Below are 13,306 nucleotides of genomic sequence, written 5' to 3'. Positions count from 1 at the left end.
AGCACAACCCCCACTCTCCTCACTATACTAGCTTTTTGACCAATCTCCATCTGTGACCAATCTACTGATGCTGCCATCGCACACAAACACAGATGCCCTCTTTATCCACTCACGCTCCAACACCCAGTACCAGGCTGCCCCACCCAACTCCTAGCCATAGGTACCTGCCTGAACCAGCCCTACCCAGTGGCTTTTGGACTGAATAATTCAGGGAGAAAAGGAGGAAGGAGGGAAGGGAAGAGGAGGGGAGGCAGAAGGGGAAGATTCATTTTTTTCTTGAATCCCCTCAAATCAGGAAACAATACAAGTTCACCAACCACTTTCCCACGGCCCATTCTCCCAGTCCTGCCTCCTTGTCCTGCAGCAGCCCTGGGTGCAGCTGTCTACCCTCCCCTGCTGTGTCTACTCTGCTGGCTGTTCCTTCTAAGTCTTCTGTGCTGGATCCTCCTCATCTTCATAACCTCGAGGTACTGAAAGGCTCCAGGACTCATGCTCAGACCTCTTCTCCTCTCTCTCCTCCCTCACTTTCGAAGTGATCTCTTCCAGTCCGGGGATTTAAATATCATATGCTGAGGACTTCTGAATTATCTCCAGCCCTAACCTCCACCCTGACTCCAGACTCAAACATCCAATTGCCTTCTCTAATTGCATGTCTAATAGGTAACCCAAAGTTAACATATCCAAAACCAAACTCCACTTTTTCTCTCAAAGCTGCTCCTTCCCCAGTGTTTCCCATTAAAGAAAATGACAGCTTCTTCCATCTAGTGTCCCAATTGCTTGATTTCTCTCTCTAAATCTTATATCTAATTCAATGGCATATTCTTGCAGTCATACCTTCAAAACACATCCCCAAATCACTACTTCTCACAATATTCATCATTACCCTCCAGTCCAAGCAACCACATTTTCCCAGGGCATCTGTGAGAGTCTCCTACCCGGCCTCCCTGGTTTCTCTCTTGCTCCCAAATGCTCCATTCACCACACAGCAGCCAGAATGATCCTGTTAAAATGTAAATCCCACTTCCAGTTCCCATAATAGAAATGACAAAAATCATTTCAGAACTTAAGACTCAAGGACAAAGAATACAAAGGAGAACAGACACCCTTAAATGAGAAAATAAAACAAATAAAGTGGTTTTTTAAACTAGAGAGAAAATGACAGATGTATAAGATAGGCAAACATTGCATAATTATAATCCCCAGAGGAGAAAACCGAAACAATGAGACTGAAAAAGATATTTAAAATATAATTGAAAAAAAACTTCCTGAAATAAGAGAAGACTTGAATCTAGATATTGAAAAGACAAGTTGAGTCAATACAGTTAGCAACATATCCTGGGATGTCTCCCAGTACCAGAAGGAGCTGCAGGACCAGAGGTGGATTCTGGGAGGGAAAGACCCAGGAACCCCTGACCGGAGATTGGTTGAAGCTGCCAGAATGCGAGTGCACACATGCGCACACACACATGCGCGCACACACACACACACACACACACACAGCACTTTGGGTCAGGCAGCAAGAATTTGGGGATTTGTCTCAGGGGAGATGTATTAGTCCATTTTCACACTGGTATAAAGAACTTCCCTGAGACTACGTAATTCATAAAGGAAAGAGGTTTAATTGACTCACAGTTCCATATGGCTCGGGAGGCCTCAGGAAACTTACAATCATGGCGGAAGGCAAAGGGGAAGCAAGCAGCTTTTTCACAAGGTGGCAGGAGACACAGCAAAGGAGGAAGAGCCTCTTATAAAACCACCAGATCTCGTGGGAACTCACTCGCTCTTATGAGAACAGCACGGAAGAAACCGCCCCCATGATCCAATCATCAGATCCTCCCACTAGGGCCCTTCCTCAACACCTGGGGATACAATTGGAGATGAGGTTTGGGTGGGGACACAAAGCCAAACCATATCAGGAGGCAATGCATATGAGAGCTTAGGTAGAAAATAGGTCCGTTCCACAGCCCCGCAAGTTGAGAGGAACACGGGACCTACAAAAACATAAGTGAGATTGATGCAATTAGGTCTATTCAAAAGAAAGCCGGAATTAGCAATGTTAATATCAACAAAAATGGATTTCAAGATGGCAAGAATTACAACCGCTAAATAACTTTTGTTAAGAAAAAGGTAAAAATGAAAATTATAAATGATTTATAACTGAATAAAAATGAGAGCACTACATAACTTATAGGAGGTAGCCAAAGTTGTACTCAGAGAAAAAGTTATTACCTTCAGGCTATGTGCATAAGGTGTATATGAAAAAAATGAATTTCATATTTAGACTTGGGTCCCATCCCCAAGATAGCTCCTTTTGTGTATGCAGATATTCCAAAATCCAAAAACGTCTGAAATCAGAAACACTTCGGGTCCCAAGCATTTTGGATAAATGATATTCAACCTGTACCTACAAAATCTTAAGTGAGATTGATACAATTAGATCTATTCAAAAGAAAGCCAGAATTAGCAATGTTAATATCAACCAAAATGGATTTTAAGATGGCAAGGATTACAACCTCTAAATAACTTTTGTTAAGAAAAAGGCAATAATGAAAATTATAAATGATTTATAACTGAATAAAAATGAGAGCACTACATAACTTGCAGGAGGTAGCCAAAATTGTACTCACAGAAAAAGTCTTAATACATTTATTAGAAAATCAGAAAGGCTAAAAAGAAATAAACTGTGCTTTTAAATTAAGAAGCTAGAAAAAGAACAACGTCATGAAAAAAGTAGAAAGAATAATGATAAAAGCAAGATTTAAGGAAAGAAAAACAGTAGAAGAGTTGCTGAACAAAAATAAAACATGGTTCTTTAAAACATTATCAATGCAGACAAACCTTGGATAAGTAAAATAAAGAGAAAAATGAGAAGGCTGAACAAACAGCATCGGGAATAAAAAATGATTATATCCACAGACAAAAGTGACTAGTAAAATATAAAGAATCTATAATTTTCTACTAATAAATGTGAAAACCTACACAAAAATAAATTTAAAAATAGACTCAAGAAGAAGTAAAATACCTGAATAAGCTAAGAAACATGGAAAAATCCGAAATTGTGGTCAGTGACCAAATTCAAAAAGTACCTGCAATAGACAGACTGCTTTTGTCTCTCCAAAAATTCATATGTTGAAATCTGAATCCCCAACATGATGGTATTAAGAGGGGGACCTGGGCCAGGTGCAGTGGCTCACACCTGTAATCCCAGCACTTTGGGAGGCTGACTCAGGCGGATCACCTGAGGTCGGGAGTTCGAGACTAGCCTGATCAACATGGATAAACCCCGTCTCTACTAAAAATACAAAATTAGCTGGGCATGGTGGCACATGCCTGTAATCCTAGCTACTCAGGAGGCTGAGGCAGGAGAATCACTTGAACCTGGGGGGTGGAGGTTGCAGTGAGCCAGATCACACCATTGCACTCCAGCCTGGCAACAAGAGCAAAACTCCGTCTCAAAAAAGAAAAAAAAAAAAAAAAAAAAAGAAGGGGGCTTTTGGGAAGTAATTAAGTCACAGGAGTGGAGCTCTCATGAATGGCATTAGATATCCCAGAGAACTAGCTTCTTCCGTCCACCATGTGAGAAGCTAGTTTGCTTCTATTCCACCTCATAGAAGGTGCTATTTATGAGGAAGCAGACCCTCGCCAGACACTTCATCTACTGGTGCCTCAATCTTGGACTTCCCAGCCTCTAGAACGATGAGAAATAAATTTCTGTTGTTTATAAGCTACCCAGTTTATGGTATTTTATAATAGCTGCCCAACTAAGACAGTACCAGACCCAGAGGGTATATTAACGTGAGTTCTATGAAGCTTTTTTTAATTTATTTATCTATTGATTTATTTTAGATTAAAAAAATATTTTTAGAGATGGGTTCTTGCTTTGTTGCCCAGAGTGGGATTGAACTCCTAGGCTCCAATGATTCTCCTGCCTCAGCCTCCCAAAGTGCTGGGATTACAGGTGTGAGCCACCACACCTGGCCTATTTATTTATTTTAGAGGCAGGGTCTTGCTATGTTGCCCAGGCTGGTCTTGAACTCCTGGCCCCTCAAGCAATCCTCCTGCCTTGGTCTCTCAAAGTGTTGCAATCATAGTTGTGAGCCACTATGCCTGGCCCCAACTTTTAAATTATTACATAATACTCATTTTGGATAAACTTCCAGTTTATACAGAAAAGAGATGGGAAAGTCTTAATCTAATTTTCTGATAATAGGATCACTGTGATCCTAAAAGTCGACATGGACAGCACAAGAGGGAAAACTACAGCCACTTCCACTTATACACACAAATACAGAATTACTAATCAATCAATGACCAAGTAGGGTTGTTCCAGAAGAATATGCAAGAAAAGAGTTGAATAAATAGAAACGATACCATGTTCATGGATGGGAAGGCTCCATTATAGGTCTTGTACATTTTTTATTAGGTTCTTTTTCGAGTTTATATTGCTGTTAAGATGCTGTGCCCAGTATATATTGGGTCCAAGAAGATAAAAGCCAAATACTGACAAAAGTAGAGAAAAAAGAAAGAAGCTCAGTTTCTTGTGGACACCATGCGGTCTCTGCATTAGCTCTGGTCTGCGTCCCTTTGGATTTACCTGTTATGCAAAATTTAAAATCCTATTATATTAAATATCTGTTTGCCTCTGTTACTAAAAGCTGATACAAAGCCCAATAAAACTTTCAATAAGATTTTTCATGACACTTGACACACAAATTCTGAAATTCTTACTGAAGAATAACACACCGACATTCCAGGAAGTGAAAGAGGGAAATTAGGAAAAGGAAGGGGCAGTGCCTATAGCAGAAAAACTTTCCCAGAAATTCCCCCATAGACTTCTTGCTTTTTCTAGGCCAGAGCTAGGTCACATGGGAGTCCCTAGCTTCAAAGGAGACTAGCAAATGTAGTTATTTCTGAGACATTATTGCCACAAAAGTATACTCCAGATGAATTAAAGATCTAAATGTAAAAAAGAAGCACTTTAAAATTATTAGAATAAATTAAGAAGACCATCTTTTTTCACTTTGGGGTAGAGAGGGCTTATTTATTTATTTATTTATTTATTTATTTTTGAGACAGAGTCTCACTTTGTCACCCAGGCTGGAGTGCAGTGGTGTGATCTTGGCTCACTGCAACCTCTGCCTCCCAGGTTCAAGCAATTCTCCTGCCTCAGCCTCCTGAGTAGCTAGGATTACAGAAATGTTTCACACCAAGCTAATTTTTGCATTTTTAGTAGCTTTCACCATGTTGGTCAGGCTGGTCTTGAACTCCTGACCTAAAGTGATCCGCCTGCCTCGTTCTCCCAAAGTGCTGGGATTACAGGAGTGAGGCACTGTGCCCAGCCAAGAGGGCTTATTTAAACAAGACACAAAGTCTAAAAATCATAAAGGAAATTTTACAAATCAAAATTTAAAATTTGTACAAGGTACAAAATACTATAAACACATTTAAAAGACAATCAACATTGCCTTTTAACTAGTGACTGGTGACAAACATTTTAAGTGTACAGAAAAGGAATTGAAATTCATCATTTGTAGAGCATTTACAAATCAATAGGAAAAAGAAAAATGACCCAAGAGAAAAGAAATGAGCAGGATATTAATGTGTAATTCACAAAAGAGAAAATATAAATGGCCAATAAACACATGAAAAGATGCTCAACCCCAAGAGTGATCAAGAAAATGCAAATCAAAACTTCTAGGAGATACTATTTTTAATCATCAGCTTGACAAAAAATAAATTCTTTATTAACATCAAGTGCTACTGAGGCGTGTGGAAATGAGCATGCTCATATAACCGCTGGGGGAAGGGTGTGAATCTCAGCCACTCTTGAGAGTGATTTGATCGTATCTACTCAAAGCAGAAAATGCGCATTTCGTATAACATAGTGATTATGCTTCTGTGTGTCAGCACTAAACAAATACTCACACATGTATGGGGAACCATGCCCAGGAATGATCATTGAAGTATTTTTGAAATAGCAAAGTTGTGGAATGGATAAGCAAAATGTGATATATTTTTAGGACAGAAGACTCTGCTGCACCTCATTCCAAAAGGAATGGACCTGGTTTAAATCTATCTAAAATCTTCAAATCTAAGATGTAAAAAAAAAAAAAAAAATTGTTAAGTAAAAAAAAAAACAGTTGCAGAATATGCATACCATTTATATTATTTTAAAAACACATACCCCAAACAATACTATCTATTTTCTGTGGGTATATCTAATGAATTTCAAAAAATTTTTTAATCTTTTGGATCCACACCAAAATCATAATAGTGGTCTACCTCTGGAGATAGGAGAGGGGCAAAACTGTTGGGTTAATGGAGACTTTAGATTTATTTTTGATAATTTTAAAGGTGAATAGATTCAAGTATTGATATATTAACTTGTAATTGAAATGAATTCAAACTTCAAATCATAAAAAACATAAATTTATATCAGGCTAATTTATATATTGTCCATAGTTTGTTGTGAATAATTGTGTTTGGTTCATAGCAAACCATATAGCGGTCTCATTCCTGTAGTTTTCAGTGAATCCTTTTGCTGTCTTCATAAAAGGCTCCTTCCAGCTCTCCCTTCATGGAAAGTCTGGATCTTTCTGATCCCAGAGTAGGAAGAGCTATGAAGCATGATCTTTAGAGAAGTGTGATGTGATAAGGCGTGTTCTAAGAGGCTCCACAGCCTGGGCATGGTGGCTCATGCTTGTATTCCCAGCTCTTTGGGAGGCTGAGGTGGGAGGACCTCTTGAGCCCAGGAGTTTGAGGTGGCAGCGTGCTATAATTGCACCAATGCACTTTAGCCTGGGTGATAGAGCAAGACCTTGTCTCAATCAATCAATCAATCAGTATTAGCTAGGCGTGGTGGTGCTTTCCTGTAATCCCAGCTATTTGGAAAGCTGAGCCCAGGAGGTGGAGGCTGCAGTGAACCCTGATGGGGCCACTGCACTCCAGCCTGGATGACAGAGCCAGAGCAAGGCTACCCAGCCACTGGGGTGCCCTGCAGGAGCGCAGTTTCCTAAGCTCATGTAGCCCAGATGCTCTCTGTGAGAGAGCCAGAGACTGGAACCTGGGGCCGCTATGAGTGCTGCAGCTCATTTCCTGCCTCCCTGGGGTGGGCTCCGTCAGGTGACCCTGGGGCTCAGCACAGGTTGACCTGCCCTCTGCCAACCCTCTCACATCTCCCCCTTAAGTGGGGGCCCTGAGGGGAATCAGTATCTCTGCGCTTTCCCGCTGCCCAGCCCTGGGCCTCCTATCCCTCCGTGAGCCCATCCCTGGCAGTCTTAATTAACTTCCAGAGACACAGAGACACGCAATAGCCTTGGGTGACGGGAGCTATAAAATTGCATAGTCTGATTAAAAATAATAATGAGAATACCTACTGCCCATTAGCCTGTGCCTGAGCCCTTAACAAGGGTTAGTTAATTAATCAGCCGGCTTGCAGCCTGAGGAGCGGCAAAGGTTACTGGTGCTCTTTTAGAAGAGGGGCCAGGGGTCAGTGACAAGGGGCTGGTGCTGCGAGGAAGGGCTTTCCGTGACCTACTCTGGCCTTTCATAGCTGCTGGGTCACCAGAAGAGAGAAATAAGTCCTCTAAGCTGGCCATTGCTGTCTGTGTGACTTCGAGAGGTGGCTCCCCCTTCCTGGCCTCAGTTTCCTCATCAGTAAAATGCAGAGATTGGAATGACTGTTCTCCAGGGCTTCTTCCAGCCCCGATGTTGGGGACAACCCAGGTGGCTAGAGAGCCACATCTACTGCATCTGCCGCCACCTCCTTAGAGAGCAGGGCAGGTCCGGGATCTTCTTCAAGAATAGGAGGGTCAGCCCCTGACCCTGACCTTGGCCCTGCCTGGCAGTGAGACCCTGGGTGGGTAAACACGCCAGGCCACCTCTGCCCCTTGATGGCCTTGTCTGTTTGTTTCTTAAATTGTGGTACAAGATATGTAATGTAAAATGTGCCATCTCAACCACTTCCAAGCGTGCAGTTCAGTGGCATTAAGTAATTCATGTCGTGCAACCATCACCACCCTCCACCTCCACAACTGTTTTTCATCTTGCAAAACTGAAACTCTACACCTGTTAAACACTACGTCCCCGTTCCTCTCCAGACCCCGGCCCCTGGCAAGCACAATTCTACTTTCCTTGTCTGTGAATTTCACTAATCTAAGCACCTCATCTGAGTGGAATCCCACAGTGTTTGTTCTTTTGTGACCAGCTTATTTCACTTAGCACACTGTCCTCAAGGTTCACACACGTTGTTGTAAATTTGGGATTTTCCTACCTTCTAGGGAGTCCAGCCTGGGAGCCGGCGGGGGGGTGGGGGGGGATTGGGGGGGACAGGGTGTTGGGGAGAAGGGCAGACAGACCCTATGGTTCATTCTTACCCAGGGGCTGTCAGGCCTCATGCCAGGGCCTCCCGGAAGATCCAGGATAAAGGGGCACAGCCTCCAGGCATGTCGGTTTTACTCACTGGTAAATAGTGTCAAACATTACACATTAAAATCAACATGAATACATTACCGAGCAGAAGGCAGCGTGCACATGAATTTAAAAACTGGGACTTGAAAGAATTCTGTGCTTGTGGCCAATTTTCTTCTTTGAACCCTGGGGGAATTGGATGGGAAGCTGAAGGAAGTACAGCCCATGAGCCCCAGCCTGCCCTGGAATCTGGTTTGCTTTGGCCTGAAGTGTGCAGGGCAGGGCAGGTTAGGAGAGACGGGGCAGCCAGGGCGGCTGGGACTCCCACCTCCCCCGACTATAACTTATGCCTTAGAAGCCTAAGGGGTCACGATCATTGTGAACCTAGTGGGTGCTCTAAGCCCCATGGCTGCCAATCAGGGTTGCACCTCCTTAAGCCAAAGGGCCCAGGGCTGGGGACTGCCAGTCGCAGCGGTCATGCCTCACCGTACCAGCGGCTTCATGGTGGAAGCAGGAAGCGTGGAGAGGCGGAGGTGGGAGCAGCCAGCTTAAGTCTCCGGCTGCCTGTGCTCTCCACTATTTCCTCCCTGAGCTAGGAGAAGTTGCCAAAGGCAGTCGCCTCCCCAGGGCCACCCCACACTCTGGCGTCTGGGGGAGCTGCCAGGAAGTGCCAGAATCCACCGCCAAAGCCCTCTCCTCTGCAGCCAGAAACGCTGCACAATAATTTGGCCTGAGAGATGAGCACCGGAAAGTTGCCATTTAATTTAATTTATTCCAATTTAACTTTAATTTCAGTGAGTCCACATTTGCTCCCCAAGCTATCTTTTCGCTCCTGAGGTTGTTAAATTATTGTAGCTCGTGAAGAAAGGGAAGATGGAAAATGGTAAGAGCCTCAAGGAGCCAGCCCAGCCCTGAGGCCCCCGTGTGTCCTGTGTGTTCCCTCGGGGACTCTCAAGGCCAGATTTACTGGGGGAAGGGGGCTGGGCACGGCCACCTCTGATGCACCCAGAGCCCTCATCACCCACCCCAGAGTGAAAAGGGTATAATATTAACAATTAACCTAGCATCTGCTATGTGCCAAGATGCCTTACCTTGGTAGCAGGCGTTATTCCTATCTCTCAGAAGAGCCACCTGAGGCTTTGAGGCCAAGGATACGCAGCCTCTAATGGAAGCGGGTGTGAAAAACCCCATCTGGCTGCAGTAAGGAGGGTGCAGCTGGGGCTGGGCTCAGCAAGGAATCCCGAGGGCCATGGCACTTGTGTCCCAGAACCCTCTCCCAGCCAGAGGGGCAGTCAGGGCTAGGGCCCTCCAGAGCCTCTGCCTGAATCCCAAACAACAGTTCTGGAAAGGGACCCGCATCAGAAAGGACCACAGAGGGAGCACCCTGGATTTGCACATCAGCTCTACTACCAGCTGGCTGTGTGTCCTTGGGCATAGGAATTACTGTCTCTGAACCTTGGTTCTCAAATTGCAAAATGGAATAATAATCATCATACTTCGAAGGGTTTCACAGGTGTACTGGCCCCTCAATATTAAATAAATGCCAAGAGGCTGTCCAAGAAAGACTGGACTTAAAATGTGGGAATGTTGGAAAGATTGCTCTTTCTGGATTAAAAGCAACTCCTTCCTTGAAGGGCAGAAATCTGGATTTGTCTCTGGGACCAACTTTCCCTTTGTTCTGAGATGGAGCCCTCTGGGAAGCCATTTCGTTGTTTGGTGTGAGAGAAGGACCTTGCTGGAGTCTGGGTAGGTGGACGCCTACCCACCCAAGAGCCTAACCCAAAGGTGGAAGCTTGGCCTCCGCTGACTGATCCTCCCTTTACTCATTTTGGGAAAAACTTTCCCTTGCAGAGGCAGAGATTATTTTTTTAAAAAATCTAAAACCCAGAAGATATGTTTGTTTTTGCACAAAACCTCAGGCTCTTTGCACTGGCTGCTTCCCTGCCCAGAGCACCCTTCCCACATATTCCCATGCAGGTGCTCTCCTGCGCCGCAAGACTTTGCTTAACATTGCCTTTTCACCGAAGCCTTCCCTGACCACCCTGTTTCAAATTGCAGCTCAACTCTGGGCCCCACAATCTTCACCCCTTTCCCTGGTATAGTCCTCCCCGGCCCACCCATGGTACTCGGCACCTTCCAATGCTGTGGCATGTATTTATGTGGCGTCTTGTCGGTCTCCCTGATTTGGTGCAGGCTGCTATTAACAAAATACCATATACTGGGTGGCTTGTAACCCACAGAAATGTATTTATCACAGTTCTGGAAGCTGGAAGTCTGAGATCAGGTTCCCAGCACCTTCAGGCATGTGGGTGGCAGACTGCTGACTTTGTGGGCCCTCGTATGGTGGAAAGAGAGCGAGCTAGCCCTCTGGCCTCTTTTTTTTTTTTTTTTTTTTTGGAGACAGAATCTCACTCTGTCGCCCAGGGTGGAGTGCAGTGGTGTGATCTTGGTTCACTGTAACCTCTGCCTCCCGGGTTCAAGCAATTTTCCTCCCTCAGCCTCCCAAGTAGCTGGGATTACAGGCGCCTGCCACCATGCCCAGCTAATTTTTGTATTTTTAGTAGAGACGGGGTTTCGCCATGTTGGCCAGGCTGGTCTCCACCTCCTGACCTCAGGTGATCCACCCCCCTAGGCCTCCCAAGGTGCTGAGATTACAGGCATGAGCCACCGCACCAGCCTGGCCTCTTCTTAAAAGGGCACTAATCCCATGCATTAGGGCTCTCCCCTCATGACCTAATCACCTCCCAAAGGCATCCTCCAAATACCATCACCTTGGGGATTTTATTTCAACATATGAATTAGGAGGGGACACAAACATTCAGTTCATAACACTCCCCCACTAGAATGTAAAGGCCATGAGGGCAGGGATTTTGTCTGTTTTGTTTACTGCTGAATCACCAGATGCTAGAATAGTGTCTGGCACATAGTGGATGCTCAGTAAATGTCAGGTGACTGAATTAAACAGAAGCCTTTGCTCATAGGAGGCAATATGGTTGAGGAAGGGGTGAGGCAGGCCCTCTTTACCTTGCACTCAAGAAAAGACCTAGGTAAGAACTGGGATGGCCTTTGCCCAGCACAGCGCGGGAAGGGTGGTTAGTGACACCATGCAGGAACGTGACTGCATAAACCAGGGCCTGGAAGGACATTGCTGGGCTGTGGGGACTCTTTTGTAGGACAGGGGCCAACCACACCCTACTGGAGTTCCCTTTAAAAGGCATGGCTATGGCTAGCCCCATAGGAAACGAGGCAGGCCCAGAGCTGAGAATGGGGAGGTCTTTGTTGAGCCTGGCTTGGCTCTGCTGGGAACACTTTCAGGTTGGCGAGCTGGCCTCTGGCCTGTGCAGCAAGCTGTGCTAGTAAGGGAGCTGGCCCTACCAAGCAGGTTGGGGTGTGTGGGCTACAAGGGTAGCCACTTCCAATGGCAGCTGGGAGGCCTGTCCTGGGTTTCAGAGGCAGGGCTAAAGGGGAAAGGAGTAGTCCCTGCCTGATGCTGGAGTGAGGTCCTCGGTCATGGCCACCAGCAGAGGCCTGGGTATCCAGAAGGAAGGTATCAAGAGGCTCCTGATAAAAGGACAAGTTTGGCCTGATTTCCTCTCTCTTTCTCCCCATCTCTCTCCCCCCACATCTCTCTCCCCCATGTGATGCCTTCTGCCATGTTACAACAAAGCAAGAAGGCCCTCACCAGATGTGGCCCCTTGGTCTTGGATGTGATGGAAGCCTCCAGATGAGTGAGCCAAGTAAACTTCTTTTCATTGTAAATTACCGCGTCTGTGGTATTCTGTTGTAGGAGCAGGAAATCCAGAAGAGCGGTGACTGGAAGGAGAGGCAAGAATATGTCAGAAGATGAAGTTCGGGTCAAACACCTGCAGCAGCCTTTCCCAGTGTCTCCGTGTACTGTGTGCTGGCCAGATGGTTTAAGAATATTCGGTTCTGATGTAAAACATGACAGAAGCTACTTACAGAAGCAAATAGCTGGTGAAACATGCATAGTAAACACAGAGTATACAGAATATATGTACGTTGAACAGAGATTTAAAAAGAATGAAACAAGAGTGTCACCAGCAGGTAGGAAGGGGGGAAGAAACAATAAGGCATCAAATATCCATGATGCACTCAACACCCACAGGGCACTCAACACACTCAATATTCATGAGATCTTAAATTGGCCACCCACGGGTGACACATTCTGGCTTCACGTGTCCTATGCCCAAGAAAATTAGTAAATTCATTACTTAAACATCCCAGATGCTAACTTCTATTAACTCTTACTGTGGAAAATGCTTTCCATAATCTAAATAGAGCACCAAATGGATTTGAATCTTTAAAAAAGCTAATAGATGCTCATCAGGCTAATTGGCAAGCCAGAGCTGCCCCTGCACCCCTCTGCTGCAGCAAGTGCGTGCATGCTCCGGGCATTTTCGTCTGCTGAACCCCTTTGCCTGCCTGGCTCTGGTCCTCACAGCCCCAGCACCAGGGACAAAGCTGATGCAGCAGAGAGCAACAGGTCATGGGAACATCGTGCACCCAGGAGTCAGGGGTGTGTGTGCTCCATCCACCCCAGGGGCACCCTAGCCTGTGTGCTCACTCACCCTTGCTTCCTGCTGTGTGTTTTTAATTGGTTTAATAAGCCGTGTCATTTGAGAATCATCACTTCATCTATGAGCTTCCCTGTCTTGTGATCTCTGGGATGGCTGGCATACAGAGGCCACCATGGCATCGAGGTCATTTCCCACAGGACAATGAGACATGGAGTATCTTTGGGACACTCACGGATATACCTGGGTGCTACAATTTGAATGTCCGCCTCCAAAACTCATGTTGAAATTTCATTGCCATTGTGATGGTATTGGGAGCTGGGGCCTTTAAGAGGTCATGAGGGCTCACTCTTGTGAATAGA

At 45.2% G+C, this 13,306-nt stretch overlaps 1 long non-coding RNA gene across 3 annotated transcripts; it reads right to left on the bottom strand.

Moving 5' to 3' along the window:
• Positions 1-1,618: 1,618 nt before the first annotated feature.
• Positions 1,619-8,989, bottom strand: LOC129534623 (uncharacterized). Of its 3 annotated transcripts, none has more exons than XR_008681262.1 (5): positions 8,901-8,989; positions 8,376-8,460; positions 4,372-4,500; positions 2,230-2,413; positions 1,619-1,991 (listed from the first exon to the last, which is right to left on the bottom strand). It is a non-coding gene; the product is annotated as an uncharacterized lncRNA (long non-coding RNA). The 3 variants fall into 3 exon arrangements; XR_008681261.1 differs by lacking the exon at positions 8,376-8,460 and adding an exon at positions 8,512-8,595 and having other exon boundaries at positions 8,901-8,974; XR_008681263.1 differs by lacking the exon at positions 8,376-8,460 and having other exon boundaries at positions 8,901-8,979.
• Between the last annotated feature and the right edge of the window lie 4,317 nt (positions 8,990-13,306).

The sequence above is a fragment of the Gorilla gorilla genome, chromosome 6 (genome assembly GCF_029281585.2).
Source record: "Gorilla gorilla gorilla isolate KB3781 chromosome 6, NHGRI_mGorGor1-v2.1_pri, whole genome shotgun sequence".
NCBI lineage: Eukaryota > Metazoa > Chordata > Mammalia > Primates > Hominidae > Gorilla > Gorilla gorilla.
The sequence above is the reverse complement of the archived record's forward strand: the minus strand, read 5'-3'. Positions and strand labels throughout refer to the sequence as shown.